The sequence below is a fragment of the Ornithodoros turicata genome, chromosome 2 (genome assembly GCF_037126465.1).
Source record: "Ornithodoros turicata isolate Travis chromosome 2, ASM3712646v1, whole genome shotgun sequence".
In the NCBI taxonomy this organism is placed as follows: Eukaryota; Metazoa; Arthropoda; class Arachnida; order Ixodida; family Argasidae; genus Ornithodoros; species Ornithodoros turicata.
In genome coordinates, this window is record NC_088202.1 from 124,878,917 (window position 1) to 124,895,994 (window position 17,078).

Genomic DNA, 17,078 nt, shown 5'->3' on the forward strand with positions numbered 1-17,078 from the left:
TAAGGAACCTGTCTCTGAAGGCAGGTTCTTGTACACGTACTGCAACTCTTGTCTACATATTGGAGAACAACTCCACCCGAAGGTGGATTCTGTGCGTACCCGCCAGACCATGCGAACAATCCAGAACTCAGGAAGGGTCGCTTGGGAGGGTCCTAGCTCAGCGGCTATAATCTCCAACTCACCTTCCACAGCGAGTATGTGTGTATTGTCATCAAGCACGAGAACTACCTATGGAAGTATACCACTTTGAACAGACACGAACTTCCTACAAGCCAGATAACAACACTCTCTAGGAGAGTTTGTTTTTCGTACAGTTTCGGTTGTATGTTGTGTCTCAGTCGCACAACGTGATGAAAAAGTGAGTGCGTATGAGTTACGGTTGTCCCATCTTTGTTCGTTTGTTTGTTTCGTATGCTGCTCTGCGAAACTAAGTGTTCTACTGAGGCCGCCCTCGGTGGCTCGGTCGGTACGCGTCTCCGCTTGCTAATCCTACGATCGCGGGTTCGAACCCGGTCAAGGACGGTGCCAACTTGGTGAAAGCGTACAAGTTGCTCAGACGCGCCTTCTTCCGCGAGAGACGTCAAATGTGATGTGCCGTGTGTCGAAATTTCGGCGCACGTTAAAGGACCCTCAGCTGGGCAAAATTAATCCACAGACCCGACCACTGTGGCGTCGCTCATGATCGCAGTTGTCTCACGACGTAAAGCCCCGAATTATTATTATTTTTGTTCCACTCAGAAGACAAGCGTGTACCTGCCAACCAGCCCTTCGCATTTGAACATTCAGCACATGGTGCTCTTTGGATTGGAATGAGCAGGACATTGAAGGAGGAAGGTCATCCTGCTTAAGCATGCTATAAGGATAGAAATGCCGGGGAATCTCTCAAGCAAGGACGAAACAGAAATATGCCCCGAAAGCAGCATCATAAGCAGGAAGGTCAAACATATGGGTCTAACTGGCAGGTATGCTATCAGCAGATGTCTTCATTTCGAAGAGCTGTATCAAACTACCGACACGCGCCAAAGATCTTGCAATCGGGCTCCGCCCTCAGTGAGTAAGCCCATGATAACGAAGTCTGCGCCGTCCGACGCAAAGATAACCATAAACGCCAGAACTATGCCGTTGGGTGGAAGCACTTGTACCCTCGCGACGTGCGTGTGTTTCTTCGCGTCAGGCATGTGCAAAGTTGGACGAACAAGGCAACGTTAGTGTGAACGAGCTCTAGTGGTACGTAGGAATGTTCCTTTACGCATCTGTTGTTGTGACAGCATTCCCTTTAACGAAGTCAGGAAGTGCAGTGCCAGTCAGATGCAACAAGCAATAACTTTCCGAGACTCCAACCGCAACATTAGCTTACCAGCAACACAGTATTGAGGATTATTTCATCTAACAACGACATTCGGCAACTGGTAACGATTGTAGCTATCGAAGGGGGTGACGGATTGGTAGATTGCCTCGCAGGCAAAGATAGGAATTACTGTGGTTCTGCTGGAAAGCGTTCAGGCGTGTCGCCGTGATGGTTATGTTTGGGTTCAGTTTTACAATGTTAACGACTTTCATGAGACTTGTGTTAAATTACACACTAAACTGTAATCAGATAATTCATGTTAGAGTACAGATCGCCACCGTGGTGTCCATGCACACTCACTATTAGCAATTAGTACACTGGATGTGGTGTGTGTAGACGAGCGTCCCCCTGTAATATTTCGCGATGATGTGCCTTTGTCACACGCAGGTGTCTGTGATAGCTGCAGTTCGCTACCCTTGCGTTGAGTTTTTCTCTCCGCATTCTCTCTTTTTCACTGCCATTTTCTTCAACTATGTAGCAGAGTGCAATTGGTGAAACGTGGTATTGAGTAAACGTGGATTATATAACGTAGAAAAGAGTGGGTCAGATGACCGCAAAATTTCTTTTCTTTCATAGAATGCAATGCGCTTAGCTCACTCTGCATGCACACAGAGAATGTGGAGTAATGGTGAACCGCGTGATGGTGGTGTGATAAAGGAAAATATCAGGATGTGGGTTACGACGAGGTGGAACTGGCTACCCAGTGTTTAATTTCGGTGGAGCGTGCGTTGTTTTGTTAGCTTTCCACTTTCCCTATACTCGCATGACACTGCACTATCTTAGAGCAGTACATGTTGGACACGAAGGACAAAGCAGGGAAGTTGGTGCAAGTTTGTCAGCTTAACCGCAGTTAGACCAGGACAAAGAAACAAAACGAGACAGAACGCCTGCAGACTCTCAACTAAATGAAGTTTATTCGAAAAGAATCCTATTTATCCCCTTACCAAGCTGCAGACAAACTCATTACGTGCCCAGGACTAGGTTCAACAGTAGCACAATGCACTGAAAGTCGAGTGCAATGGGGGTGGACCGTATGTGTCTTATAAATGTTCTTTAGTCTCACGGGTCTGTTCAAGGCCTTCCACCTACCCGTCCATCGCCATTGCACTCGACTGTCAGTACATTGTGCTGCTTGGATATCTTGCAGCCGTAACCCCGTTGGTGTAACCGTTATAACCATTGTAATGTTGTTGTAAACAGCGTCGTTGTAACCATTGTTGTAACCGCAACAATGTTGCAACAGGACATGTTCCTTTCGCAAGAAGTCACAGGGGCCTATTTCGTTAATATTGTATTGACTTAGAATTTGGTATTTCTTCCTCGATGTATCGGATACGAGTCATGACATCCAGAATGGTCAGCGCAACATGTGAATGGTCAAAAGCCACAGGTTCATTATCATAACAATAGCGCGGAGATCACGGTCAGAGCGACGTATTCGGAGAGCATGAAGACATGAAAATGGAGATGTGTAAATCACACACGCACGTCTACCCTCTCTCATATAAGAGCATATATCCCCTCGTTCCACGAACATCTGTTAATTCAAATTGCAGCACCCAGTATAACTACGAAACTAACTGGCTAATTGCCTTCGGTTCTATTCCGATTAAGATTTGCACGTATGCTTTTTTTCTTCTTCTTTTGCAGTGTCGGTTCAACTCGAGTTTGACAGAATATTTCCAACTTCACGTAGATGCTTTACCTGTATGTTAATATATGACATGTATCTGGAACAGAGTTTTGTATCCAATGCTTGTCATATTATCAAACAAGCCATTCGAACCTATGATAGTAAGTTATCTCACTTCTAAGAGAGGTGAGAGTTTTCCTCTTCCAATGATACCTCACGCGATCCTGAGAAGGATAACTGCCAAAGTTGTCTCGCGACGTAACTCCCCAATTATTAATTATTAAAAAAAGATAACTGCCAAAGGACTCGGCTGGGCAAACTATGCAAACATTTTCGCAGTTCCCCTGGTTTCGCGGATTCGTTATTCCTTTCTTTCTGTTTTGTGTTTCTTCTTTCTTTTTTTGCTTGGACTTACTTACACCAAACACGAAGTGTAGCAAATATTGATTCCCAGCGACCAATACCCGTGGCGACATCTCTGAGAGATGGTGCGTCCCACTGTTTCAGCATATTCACAATCGATGGGATTGTTTCGCTAACGTGCTGAAGGATGGCAGCACCTCTCAGGCCCATAAATCATCCCTTGACAACCTAGCGGAGGCTTTCTGTACTTCAGTGACGGCGCGCAATTGTTCGCTTGGCGTGTAGGCGCCGCTTCGCTGCGCGACTCACAAACATGTGGAATTATATAAACACATAAGGAACAAAAACCGCGAGACATCGGACGAAGAGATAGATACGATATGTCCGGCTTCTCTCGGTTTTTGTTCCTTGTGCGTTATGCACCAGTTAATCTGCGCACTGTATCTTCTGTACCGATAAACGCACCAGTTTTGTTTTTACACTGTCTTTTTTTCTTCATCATTTTTTTTCTGTAATGCAGCTGCCTTGTCGACTCCAATATGATGAGGGTAGGAAAATACTTATTCTAAAAAAAACATAGCGAAATGGAACACAGGATCATCCCTGTGCATTCCTTATTTAAAGTGCGCAGGTATTATATCTTTTGTACCATTTCTCTTGCATGTCGTCCAAATTGTGCATTGTACAAGCCCTCTGCTGAAAATCTCTTCGATAAAAACACTAGTGGATTTCACAGCTGAACAACGATAACCTCGTTTTATGCTTACTTATAGATGACTCATTAAAAGGTAAGCTCACCTTCGTCAACGTTCAGCCCGCTCATTGTACGATTCCACATTTTTTTTTTTTTATTTCTACAGCAAAGTCTACAAAACAGTCGTCGGAGCAGTTACCTTTGCGGTGTTGTTCCCGGAAAGATGTTTTCAGAAAAGTCCAATGCTGAGCTCAGTTCCAAAATTCGGCCGACTACATATTACTATTATTATGACATGCTTTGCATTGTTCGGCCGGTACATGCGTCACGAAAAGACGAGCTCATCTTCCCTAACGCTGAGCCCACCGTCACTGACCAGTTTCCCTTATTTTCTGCGACAGATCCAACTAAGACATAAAACTCCACCTCATTGGTTTTGCACTTGAGTGGAGCACCGCGCTATGTGTATCGGAAGAACTATTGACTGATTAGATGAGTCACAAAAACAGCGCGCCCATCTTCCTTGACATTTTAGCCTACTATTTGCATTGCCAATTGTAGGATAGCACAAGCGTAATGCCTGCTCACATGACTAGTCCCTATATCCTTAACTTACTGATGCTATTGCCAACTGTAGGATGGGACAAGCGCAAGCTTGCCCACATCACTGATTAGCTTTGTTCTCCCCAACAACGTCGACAACTGAAACCAGTCCTAACACTTTGCCCCACTGACCAAAATGTGAGCAAAATTTTGTATTGACTCCATGAGATGAGCCGCAGAAGATTGTGTACTCATCTTAACCATTTAGCCCGCTTGTCAACCCTATCTTGCCTATTTCTATTCCTTGGTTTTTCTATTTCTTGATCTATTTCTATTATTTGAGCAAAATTCAAATTGACTTTTCCACGTACACAGAGATACACCACCTCGCACGCGTAAGTGTGCCACCAAAGCAATCAGCCCTACACCGTTACAACTGTCAGAATTGTGGGTGCGCTGAGGTCTCGTGCCCACAGACAATTAAATAACGTCGCTGGGCCAGTGTTGCTACTTCGCTTCTTTTGTTTTATCGTAAAGTCAGTCCCTCGTATCGATGTGTTTTGCTTGGACACGTTCTGCTGACATGGAAGGTGCATGCATACCGACACTTTGTTTCCGTCTTGTACTATACATTGATAGGAGCACATGTCTAGTGGCTGATAAGTGATAACGAACTTGTTTTGCGGTGTGCCTCGACCAATTCTCGTTGTTTGCGTTCTTTTGGCTAGGTTGCCGAACTTTTCATTCTGTAACGTCCTCGGTTTTCCGAGTATTTATGGCGTAATTATTAAAACACTGTCCTTTGTTTGTTTATTTTTTCGATTACGTTTGGTTTGGATGGCATGCTTACAAAGCGCCACCTACTTATTACGAAGGAAAATGTGTTTAATTAATATATTTGAGCACTTATTAGATACGTATTCCTTGTTGAACCGGTAATATGTTACCGGTTGTGCGATTGGTAATCCGGGGGACGCTTTATTCTTCTTCGGGGAAGTTTTGGGGGCTCCTGCCACTTTGTTTTTGTAGCTTGTGTTCGTAGAATTACGTAATCACATCCATCAAAGCCGTATATAATTCCTCATATCTTTATATCACTTCGTGACTGTCTGAACGTATCTGTGCGTGTGTTTCTAGCTAAATCGTCGTGAGAGAACAGGAGCAGTTGTGTGCGCCGCATTAGTGCTCGTCAGCAGGCCTTTACCAATAAAGCTATGTTCTGCTGAAGGGGCTTAACAAGGACGAACGTGGCGGCGTTTGACTCGCATGGACATGCATGGGCGCGGACAAAGCAGCTACTCCTCTTTATGGTCATTTATCTCAAGCATCTCCATAGTAGCATCAACTCTTGCTCTCATTAGGTCCCGTCATTACGCTACGCGGAGGAAGCTCCGTAGCACGTGATGATATCACCGAACGCGTTGAGATTACCTCTAGAGCTGCGAGAAGACCGTGTGTCGTACGAGGTAGTGAAGTCGGAAGCCCAGCGACCGCTATTTTTATAGGGCTCCTTCAGACTCACTGCGAAGGTAGTTAGCTCGTTAATAACCAACTAGCGTTTTATCTCGAAAATAGGCTGCCGTATACAGCAGCTCACGCCGATGTATACTGCGTGTTGCTATAGATGATGGCGAATTCCGCTGGTTGTTTTCGTGAAGCGCAGTGTAGTGTGGCGGTGTGGGTTGAGGGTGTAGCAACAAACGAAGAGCGAACGGGACGATCAATGAAACGCGACGCACGTTGTACTGTAATGACCTGTGTGAATATGCACTGTCAAGCAACTGCGATCTGTTCTGCGCGAGTCTGTAAACACTGAAGTAGTCAACCGCATGTATGGACCGACGTCGACAGTTGAACTGTGATTGTCGTTCGCGTCGCAGCCGAACAACTTCTCGTCACCTAATCCTTTCTCCGTGACGCTAGTGACACCAACGAAAAGTACTCAAGATCGTTGGTGTTACTGCGTCACACTAGTTAGGTTGCACTCACCTATTATTATCATGGCGTCTTGATTAAGTTCCAACCCTGCGACCCGCGCTGTGATTGTGTCAAGCACTCAAGTGCTGCCCGGGCACTACCTGATTACGAGCTTTACTAACAGCGAAGCGTCTGACCGCCAGCTGTCACGACAGTCAAAGAGTATGAGCTAAATCTTTAAACTGCATGCATTTATCTGAATGTGCTAGACCCCGGCTGATGAAATAGGGTGTGTTTCTTCTGAACGTTTCGTTTTCTAGTAATTCTGTTGCTACATGTTCACACGAGCCCTTTGAACAAGAGGCACGTGAAGTAACAAGAGATATACTTTCCTGTAACAGACTTCATACCGGGCCCCGTTGACGACTCTCCGTAAAATATTACCACTTCATTTACTGCCCGCGATAAGCAACGTTGTATGAGGATAATTAATGATTTTCCCACTCAAAGTCGAACAACAGTTATATCCATCGATTTCCAGAGTCGTATATTGCGTGCGAAACCTTCGTCGTCACCCATAAGCTGCTTTGATTGAAAGTATATAAACAATACGTTGCCTGGTGAGCCACACACCAACGGTGTAAGAATCGTTCCCATCGCTGAAGGCACAGTCAATATACTTCATGTGTTTTCTTTCCTGGCATTCTTCCCTTTCCCCCTATACCAGTGTGGTATGCACAAAGGAAGTCTGTGCGATGCAAAAGGCGGTCCCTACTTTCTGCTGTACTTCGCATTTGTCCCTGTGTTTGATTCGATCGCAAAAGGAGAGAGAAAGACGGTGAGAGGAAAGGGAGACAGCGGCCGCTGCTCGCAGTGATTAATGACTCTCTCCAATTTCGGGAGCTTCACTGATTAAAAATATGTAAATACACCAGCAAATAAGCAAGCAAGCAAGCAAGCGAACGAGGGAACCGAAGCAGCGTCGCCAGCGCCATTTTTAGAGGTTGTAACCATGTTGCGTATACACCCCCAGCTGAAACGCTGCCTCATAATCGTACGAAGCCGTCCCATTTCCGTGAGGGCGCAGTAACTGGGATATCGAGAAGTCGTTCAGTTCTTGTCTGTTTACCGTTTGGATTCTTCGTGTATTACATCCGTTAGGCAGACATAAAGTTATTCTTAGTTAAGGTTAGTTTAGTTATGGTTGAAGTCTATTGCATTTAGGCCAAGCAACATCGACGTCAAGGATCACAACGGTCACAACGAACTGCACACCACTGCGCCTGATCGATCTACAGGGGGGCGACACCGTCACTTTTCTAGTGGGGATAACACGATGTTCAGAGTTGATGGTTCTGTTCCGTAGTTCTAGTGTATCTTCACCAGAAGATCACTGGTGCCGCGATGGTACGATACTGCTCGGTTCCTCAATGCCACGCCTACTGCACTGAACGCGAAATAAACGCGTAAACGCAGACCACGCGAGGGAGCTATCCACACTACGGTTGTTCGTCGTTTCTCCGCAGCGCGCCGACACCGTTTGATCCCGGAGCGAATACCCCGTCGATCTGCGCACATCGGTCAAGTACTGTTGGCAAGTTCACACCACCGTACTGTTGGCGACACGGTTAGCTAAAATCGCCTGTTAGTAGTTCGCCGTCCCATATTACCTTGGTTGAAAGTGGTGTGCCAGTATTGTATCTGAAGGTGGACCGTGTGCAGCACGTGTTTGTTACGCGAAAGAAATAGTCTTGCAACACCTGGGTATTTGAGATGCGATAAACCACGGAGTGCTGATTTTAGACAACCGCGTCCCCTACACTGTTAGAAGAAAAGGTATAGAAGAGGTATAACGAACGTATAAACTAGGACTAAACTACCATATTTATACCTCATCACCACGTCTATACCCCGTTTAAACCATGTGAGAGGTATAAATCGCCGAGGCTATACCTTCCACGCCAGATGAGGGTATAATAAGGTACTTCTGTCTTGCATTTATACCTTAGGTATTTTGTATACCTTTAGATATCAACCTGTGGTACCACATTAATTTGTGGTGGAGACGGTATACTATCTCAGCTAAGCAGTAATTTAATTAGGAAACACTGTCAGCAATACAGTTGCATCCTGATTAATAGCGGGAATGGTTTATAGCAGCGTGCTAGTTGTTCCCGAAATGACCAAATCTACGCGTCCTCACTCATATAGCTGCTCGCCGGGCTAAGGTGCCCCACATTTTGCGAAGCCACGATGTATTATACTACCAGTATCTGTTCTATACCAAATCCGCCCACGTTGCTTCTTGCGTGGCGAGTAATCTGCATGAGCTCTCCTTTACATTTTAAAGATGCACTTTGTTAATATGTTTGTGAATATGAGTTTGTGGGTACGTTTGTTTGTGTGTGTGCATGTGTGTCCAGGTATTTTCTTTCTCTCTTTCCTTCTCGGGGTAGTTGTTGTTATTAAAGCACTTGTCGTTCAATATTATTTTGTTCTAAATTTGTTACGAGCTGGATCAGGAAAGTGCTACTCTTGTATAGTGCTGAAAAAATAAAATATTCCAATTTTTGAAGATTACAGTTCGAAAATATACCTTCAAGGGGATATATGTATATACCATGAGGTGCAAATAATATACCTTCAGGGAGGTATAAAGTTACTATACCTCGAAGGAGGTATATCGTTTATACCTCAAAAGGTATGCACCCTGGGACAAGCCGTTTATACCCTAAAAGGTATAAATTTTTCTAACAGTGTACAGTGTACGTCGTGTTCCAGACGTTACTCACGTTGTCTGACTCTTCGCAGTCTGGTTAGTTACACAGAAAAGCTTTTCCCCCTCAGCATCTAGAGGCATCCATGCGCTCATGAGTGACAAAGTAACGTCAAGGTTCTTGTATAATTTTGGGGTTGGAATGAGCAACGTGACGCGTATCACCTCGCTTTTCACTTTCTCCTTGCCATGACCTCTCTCCGCCCTGTTTCGGCGCACCTTTGCCATGTGTTGCTTATCGTTTAATTAACCTCTCGTAGAACTTGTTTAGATAGTCTGTTCCTTATAAACTGTAGGGCTGTTGCTATCGACCTATATAATAAAAAGTAAAACCTCGGCAATTCATTAGACTATTCTTTGGGAGCAGTTATCCTTATATCTCTTGATTGGGAAAGTTATGAAACATTAAGACAAAGGTAGGGGATGAGCAAACGCCCGTCTACTACAAGATCAGTTTTAAACCCACTGAACTAGGGTATTAAATCCTATATATCATATCACGCATTGTTCTCCGTCGCGCGCAAGTAAGGAGCATCGCTGCGCGTGCCGACCATACAACATGGAACTCCGCATTTTCGCAGTTGTGCTTTGCACTGTGCGAAGTAAATAATTTGCATGCGTGCTCAGTTGGTAACGGAGTATGTTCCAGTCACTATAATTTAGACCAACCATCCGTTCGTTTGACGCAATTGTTTCGCTTTTTCCAGCGTCTCGATTCAGTAGACAGTTGTAGTACAAGCGTTATACAGGGTGCTTATTTTTATCCGTTACATATTTTTTTACTCAAAAAAGAAACTGTGGAATCTACACAGATGCCGTATCAAAAATTTGTACCTGATAAAAAATAGACACCGGTACGATTTATTTTGCGACTCAAGGCTTTTCAGTTACACTACTTTCATATTTATTTTGGCACGATTACATGTTCGCATGGGTTTGTGTGCACGCCTGGTGGCTAAAAGTTGTAGTACGTTAATAAACGTTTTAAGCCACGGAGAAAGTACAGTGTCGTACAGTATATGTTTTGAAGATGAAACCGAAACTACCATGCAATAATGAAATTTTTCAGCACGTTTTACTTTTCGGCAATGTGTTCTAAAATCTAAGTAGAACTTTCTTATGCCTTATACTTATCCTTCCGCTGAACTTTTCTTTTTCTCTTTTTTTCACGAGTCGCACGTCGTTACGTGTTGTATGGTGAATTAATGAAGAACACTGATGCATAGCAACTGCATATTAAAGAGATTGGGAGAAAAATTCTCGCTCCACTGTGTCTTTTTTGTGTTTTTCCTATCAAACTTTTCTTTCGATGCAACACGAGAACAAGAATAGAAGCGCATTACCTCATACCTCGCGCATATTCTTTTCCCAGAACATATTTTCTTTTTTTTCCTTTTTTGCGAAGCTCGAGCTCTGTTTTGCCGTCATTAAAAACTGCTGCCCAAGAAGAACGATTTACTTTTTCCTGTAAGAAATATCCACACGAGACTCCTGCATCTGCATAAAACTGTCGTTAGCGCTCACGCGCCTTTTCACGAACATTCAAATAGTGGCCTGCTGGGTTGTTCCCCCGTTTTAATATGCGTGCACCTGCATACAGTGAACTCTTAAAATTTCACACTGCTAGGTCTAATAAACACCCAAGTTACAATCAATATCTATAGGGCATTTGGTTCGAATTTACATTCGCAGTATTTCCAGGAAACCTAAGGAAGCGCGTACTTGCTTATTTTCTGTGTAAATCAAGTATGACTGCCTACTTGTACCATAAGTCAGGGAATCAACAGGGTATGTGTGGAGGACTGGTATAGCGAAAGCAAGTAAAAATTCCAAACCTGACGCAGCAACCTTGCCGCCTTCATGATGCACGAGCAAACCTATAGGTGTTGGTAGAACAAGCACGACGGGAACTACAATTACTTTTGCAGGACTTACATTACTGACGTGTATACGAAGAAGAGCTGCATAGAGCTTCAATAGACGACAATATATCAGTTTAGCAACACATACGTACACGTCACAGTCATAAATAAAGCTAATAGAGTGGCCTTCAAGATCTTGCTACACACTGCGTGCGGCACAGCGCTCTCGTTTGTCCGCACTTTTATAAGTAAGGGTGTAAAAAAAATCTATAGAAAGGTATGTAACCGAAGTACCACCTTTATACCTCATTATCGCAATCTACACCCCGTCTAAACCATATGGAAAGTATATAGATCACTTAGGCTATACCTTCCGAGGGTATAATACGGTACTTTATACCCTCTGCGTTTTGTATACGTTCACCTCCGCAACGTGTAGGTTCAGATTAATTTGTAGCAGAGACTATATCATCCGAATTAAACAGTAAGTTAATTAAACAATACGTTCTTTAACACAGTAGCATTTTAATCAGATTCTACCGTTTTCCGTAACTATACCTCAAGGTCTTCAAAATATACCGTCCAGGAGTATCCAGGGCACATTATGGCTATCAACTGGATAACTGCAAATGGCCAACAGCTATTTCTCGGTTCTGGCCTGAGTGGACACGTAGCCAGTGGTTTGTCCAGAATCGCCACGGTGGTGGAGGCTTGCAAAAAAAAATGGGTAGGGGGCGGTCATTATTGCAGTTGTAAAAGCATTATGTATAATTGCCGACATATGTTCATAGCTGAAATGACAAGTCCCTACCCCCTACGGGGGATGCGCAGAAAATAAAGGGATCAGTTGTCGCCAGAAATTTGGGGGTGCTCTGGATTTCAGGAGTGGGGGTTCGATAAATCACTGCAGCACCAGGACAGCAATGGAACTCGAGTGAACCTTTATAATTTCTGTGTGGTCATCAGCGGATAAATATGCGTTAAAAACTCCCGAAAATGTTCGAAGTATGCAATAAAACCCCTCAGTACATGCAATGTTTTTTATTGTTGGTAGGAAAGCAGCCTTTTTTTAGTGAGTGTTTCATTAGGGATGACACGGTAAAATAAAACCGCTTTCGTTCTGCAGCACACAACTAAGAATACTTGCACCACAGATATAAATCATGGAGCTGAAGGCTATGTGTTTGTGATTCATAAAATAGCGTAAAAGCAGGCTAGCTGGTCACCCGTGCTTAGCATTGCTTCGTCATGGCTTTGCGTTCGTCACTGCATCATGCCGATTAAAATGCGAACGCCGCCCGTCTTCGTAACGGGAATGTGGCAAAGGTCAAGTACGGCCAATTGGCCATGCACGCAGTGGAGTACGCAGCAGCCAATGTACGGACTGAACACCACACCTCACTCCACCGAAACGTGAAAATATATTCCATTCCGACCAGAATTTTCGCGAAAGACGACCCAGCGCCGTCCCGAGACCTGCAAAACCATCCATGAAAAAAGAAGTGAGCTCTTGCACCAGATAAGATAGGTCGATAGTAAATTTAAAGGTCTCTAGCACCGGGAAATATGCCAAAATATGCACTTTCATGCGAAATCTGTCACAACGTGCAAAACATGCATTTATATGCACCATAGGACCCTTCTGATCGGTTCCGAACCAAGACCAGTATTGTTTTTCATCATCTATATAAGAAACCGTATCGAGAAAAGAACATGCATTTGCATGAAGACATCAGCTCTATACTCGTTAAACCAGATGTTGATATGATATTGTGCTATAGTTTTTTTGGCTGTTCTCCGATGGTCTTGACCTGGCCGATTGGTATAAGAAAAAGAAAAATGTGGTTAAAGTGGTGAGCCAACTGCTCTGGAATGTCTATTTCAGCTGTTCGTCATCGAAAAGTCATAAAACGCAAACAAAGCGCGCTCGTACTGGTTATGCGTTGCTTATTATCCGTACCGTTGACGTCGTCGCTGAAATAGTTTGTTTATAACCTTAGTAGACCGCGCAACGGATGGATGGCGCTGACGGTCTTGATGATGGCGTCCTTCTGAACACTTAGGGTCCTTGGGAGGTTTGCTTACCTGTCCTCTGGTCGTATCTTGGAGTGAATCCCTTCGGCTACACTCGTTATATGCTACAACTGCGTCACTAAACGCTAAAAAAATTATGTAGCAATGGTAGAACTCATTAAAAGACCCATGTATTTTTTCTGTTGTTAGTAGCTTCATCGTTAAACGGCAATAATCGATGCGTGTGTTTTGTTTCGTTTGCTATCTCTTGTTATCATGTATGGTTTTCGAGGGTTTGATTTTCCGATTTTGGAATGCTCGATAATTTGAACTTGAAACAACATTTTTGGTTTAGTCCTTTTGTGAATTTTTATTCATTGGACAATTAATGTATTGAACTATTGCTTTTCTCCGTGTAACGTTTCGCGTTAGGTAGAGACGCTGAATAAATTCACTCAATATAAGAGATATTCAGTAGCATGCAGTAACGTTCTACAATCCCGTCGTCGTGTCGTTATATACGTCGTTTTCACGGGCTATAGCTACTGTGATTACCGGCTGTCTCTCAAGTGTTACTGTTTCGATAACTTCTAACCCTATACTACGGACTGTGAAACTCGCAAGGAACGGAACTTCGAGTTCAACTAGAAGTGTCGATAAACTTATACGTCTAAATTGTCGTTGCTGCCCTGCTACTCCCATGCAGCATGACAGGTAGGATAGTACTCAGTGAAAAGCATCCTATTGTCATATATACCCTATATTCTTTACGGTAAACTTATCTTGAGCAGGCCGTGATGAACTGTCTTTAACAGTCTTTTCTTCAACAGGGTTCTTCTTGTCTTTAACAGGATTCTTCAATTGTTCACATTTGTTTACACAAGATACTACACTGCCGAAAATAATTTATTGCTCTTGTGTTTCCATAACCGTTCACTTGTTAAAGTACTATGTTACCAAGGTGGTCGTAAATGCTGTTGGGAATGTGGTGCTGCTTTCTTGATTTGCTGATTGACGACTCGGAGAATGAGTAGGAAGACAGACAGGACCAATACAAGTGTAATAATACTTTTCACATGGCATCAGCGCGGCTGACACGTTCACCATGCACGGGAGTAGTTACCGCAACTACCATTTGACCATTTGAAGTTTTCGCTTGTTACGTGTCAAGCTGCTCGGTCAAAGCAACAGATAGAAAGGTCCGCGTTTGCAATAAATCCGTTTTATAATATGTACCGTAGCCACTCCATATACCATACTATAGATGAACATAGTATGCATATACCTGTCAACCTTTCGTCCCGTTCAAGTTCTGAACCGAACCAGCAAAACGAGGGATTTCGATAAAACGGTGTATATGGCGACCGAAAGCGTGATGAAAAAAGAGAGCAACCCGAAATATCGGGAAACGGGGGAGAGAAAAGGGAAGAGAGGCCTCGCTCATTTGTTGAGGTAAAGGAGAGGGAGGAAGGGTGGCGAGAGGGAATGCTGCGCAAGATTAATCGTGGGAAAGTTAGAAAGCACTTCGCTGGCCGCGTTGCTCCTGCTTTCGCTCACTCTTTTGCTGACCGTGTTTCTCGCTTCTTCTCAATGGATCTTTCTTCTCCTCGTGCTTCGTTCCTTTCCTTTCTCTCTTTGCTTCTGTGTTTGTTTCTTATCATTCCCTGTTCCTACTCTTCTGGCGCCTTGTTTTTGAATCGATCAGTCCGACAGAGTCTCCGCTGTGCTCCCTATTCAAGATACACTAACTCAGCACGTTTGTGTGAAACCGCGATTCTTGCTATCTTCATGAAAGTTTTCTGGTGTGTTGATTCGTGAAGGCACTTCCTCCGATCTGCTTTATGCGCGTGCCGTACTGAAGTATTAGTGTTTCTATGTAACGCTGTAAGATATACTCGAAAAGCAAAAGTTATTATCACCAGCGGCATGGCCGAGCGGGGTAAGCGTCCCGCTCGTTGACGGTAGCCAAGGTTGTACTGAAGGCTGGGAGGTAGTGGGTTCGAATCCTACCACCGGCTGTGCTATCTGAGGGTTTCCCTGGGTTTTCCGAAGACTTTCCAGACAAATGTCGGCACAGTTCCCCCTGAAGTCGGCCCAGGACGCATACTAACCCCCCTGTCACCCACTCCTTCCTGCAGTCCTCTCTCCATCTGTCCACATCTGTACGCCGCTCATAGCCACAGTTGCTTCGCGGCGGGTTCACGGAATAAAAAAATTGCTTATGGCATCCATACACCCGTTGTCTGTTACTCGAGTTAGGTATACAATTCAACACAAAGAAGGCATGATGTTGGTGTCGCCATTGATGTGATGCGACATATGTCTGCATTTTTTTTTCGGCATCTATATATCTATATGATGCTATTTTGCCCTGACTTCGTTGTGAACATACCTCCTAATTACGAAGGTGAATGGCGTCAGAGCGTAGGGCACAAATATTACGGTGGCCCCTCTTATAATTCTAGATGAAACTAGATGAAGAGGAGCAGAACAATTAAGAGTCGACGGTTCCGTTGTCTCCATCTGACTTGCATTACCTGTCGCGACAATACAGTCAGTTTCGTACTGGTATGTCATTTTTACTGAGGTGAATCAGAAACCGAAACAAATGGAGTACATCATTTGAAAGAGATGGATACCAGTCGTAACTTTACCATCGGTAGTAGCAGTCGATGTGAAAGCGATTTCTCATTCATGTCACAGCCTTGTTCAATGGGGAAGAAACCTGTATGAGCCAAAATCGTCGCTCAGTCATCATTACTGTCCACTCGTTTCATTCTTGCATTCTTATCTTCCCTTTCTTTCGCGTTCCCTGGATGAATTATGACTCCTTAAAATAAATCCCTCGAAGCTCTGCGTGTGCGTCTGGAGAGAAATCTAAGCGCAGCCCTCACTTCTTAGATCAACAGTGCCTTGTTGTCTTCATTAGTCGCGTGGGACATCACTTGTTTCTTTGGTCGATGCAAGGGAAAAAAAAGAGCTATTGATCCCTTTCGAGACTAAACTCGCGTAAGTTTATGTGAAGTTTGGGGACCATTTGTTGCAGTGCGGGGAGTATAAATTTCAGGGTCGGGGGTGTAAGAAAAAATTACAGGAGGGTTATGATTGTGTAACGCGAATATCAGCGGTAGCTGTTGTGTGTGGATGTTGACATTTTTGTTGCTGATATATGCGCAACTACTCTATTGACGAGTACTGCCTTGTGATCGGTGAAGTGAGTGGTGATATGTATAGAGGTAGGATTAGAGGGACAAAAAATATTACCAAAATCGGGACAAAAGCGGGACAGGAAAAGCTGAAAAATCCGAACACATTCCGGGACAACGTACCCATCTTTGAGTATGTCGAAACTGTTTTTATTAGCTTTAGATTATTTTAACCTGTTCTGCATCACCGAAACCGATGGTTTTCTGATGCAGCTACAGCGATTTCGCGAGGCCTTCCGGTTAACTCGGCCATAGATACTTTTGCGCCAGAAAAATCCAACTCATTATCATCATCATCTTCCCGTTAACAGCTACCGCTGTCAAAAGGGCGTAGTTGTAACCAAGGGAGCTCTCCCGAGTACTTTTTTTTCTTCTTCTTCTGATAGTGTAGTGTATTCTTAGTTTCGCGTTGTGAAATGTAAACTTGTTTTGAGGCGGTCTTCTGAGACACCTACATAATTGAAATTTTACTGATTCGATTCGAGATTTCTGTTCGGGTTTACTTGATGGGTGAAACTTGACGGACGGGTTTGACTGTCTCTTCTCATCTTTTTCACTGTGTTCGTTTTTCGCAGTAAAGTGAAGCGGTGAAGTCGGCCCTGTGTATCAAGAACGATGTCTTCATCTTGTGTCCGTTAACGTAAGTGTTTTGTGTTGAAAGCGCGTAGCTCCGCCGAGCTCCTTTGTTTTCAATGTCTTTGCATGCAGCCCAGATTACTGTGC

At 44.0% G+C, this 17,078-nt stretch overlaps 1 long non-coding RNA gene across 1 annotated transcript in view; it reads left to right on the forward strand.

Moving 5' to 3' along the window:
- Window positions 1–1,141: 1,141 nt before the first annotated feature.
- LOC135386062 (uncharacterized) overlaps window positions 1,142–17,078 on the forward strand; it is a 280,169-nt gene continuing 264,232 nt past the window's right edge. The window contains exons 1-2 of the long non-coding RNA XR_010420578.1: window positions 1,142–1,227; window positions 16,931–16,995. This is a non-coding gene — a long non-coding RNA (uncharacterized LOC135386062). The remainder of the gene's footprint in view (window positions 1,228–16,930; window positions 16,996–17,078) is intronic.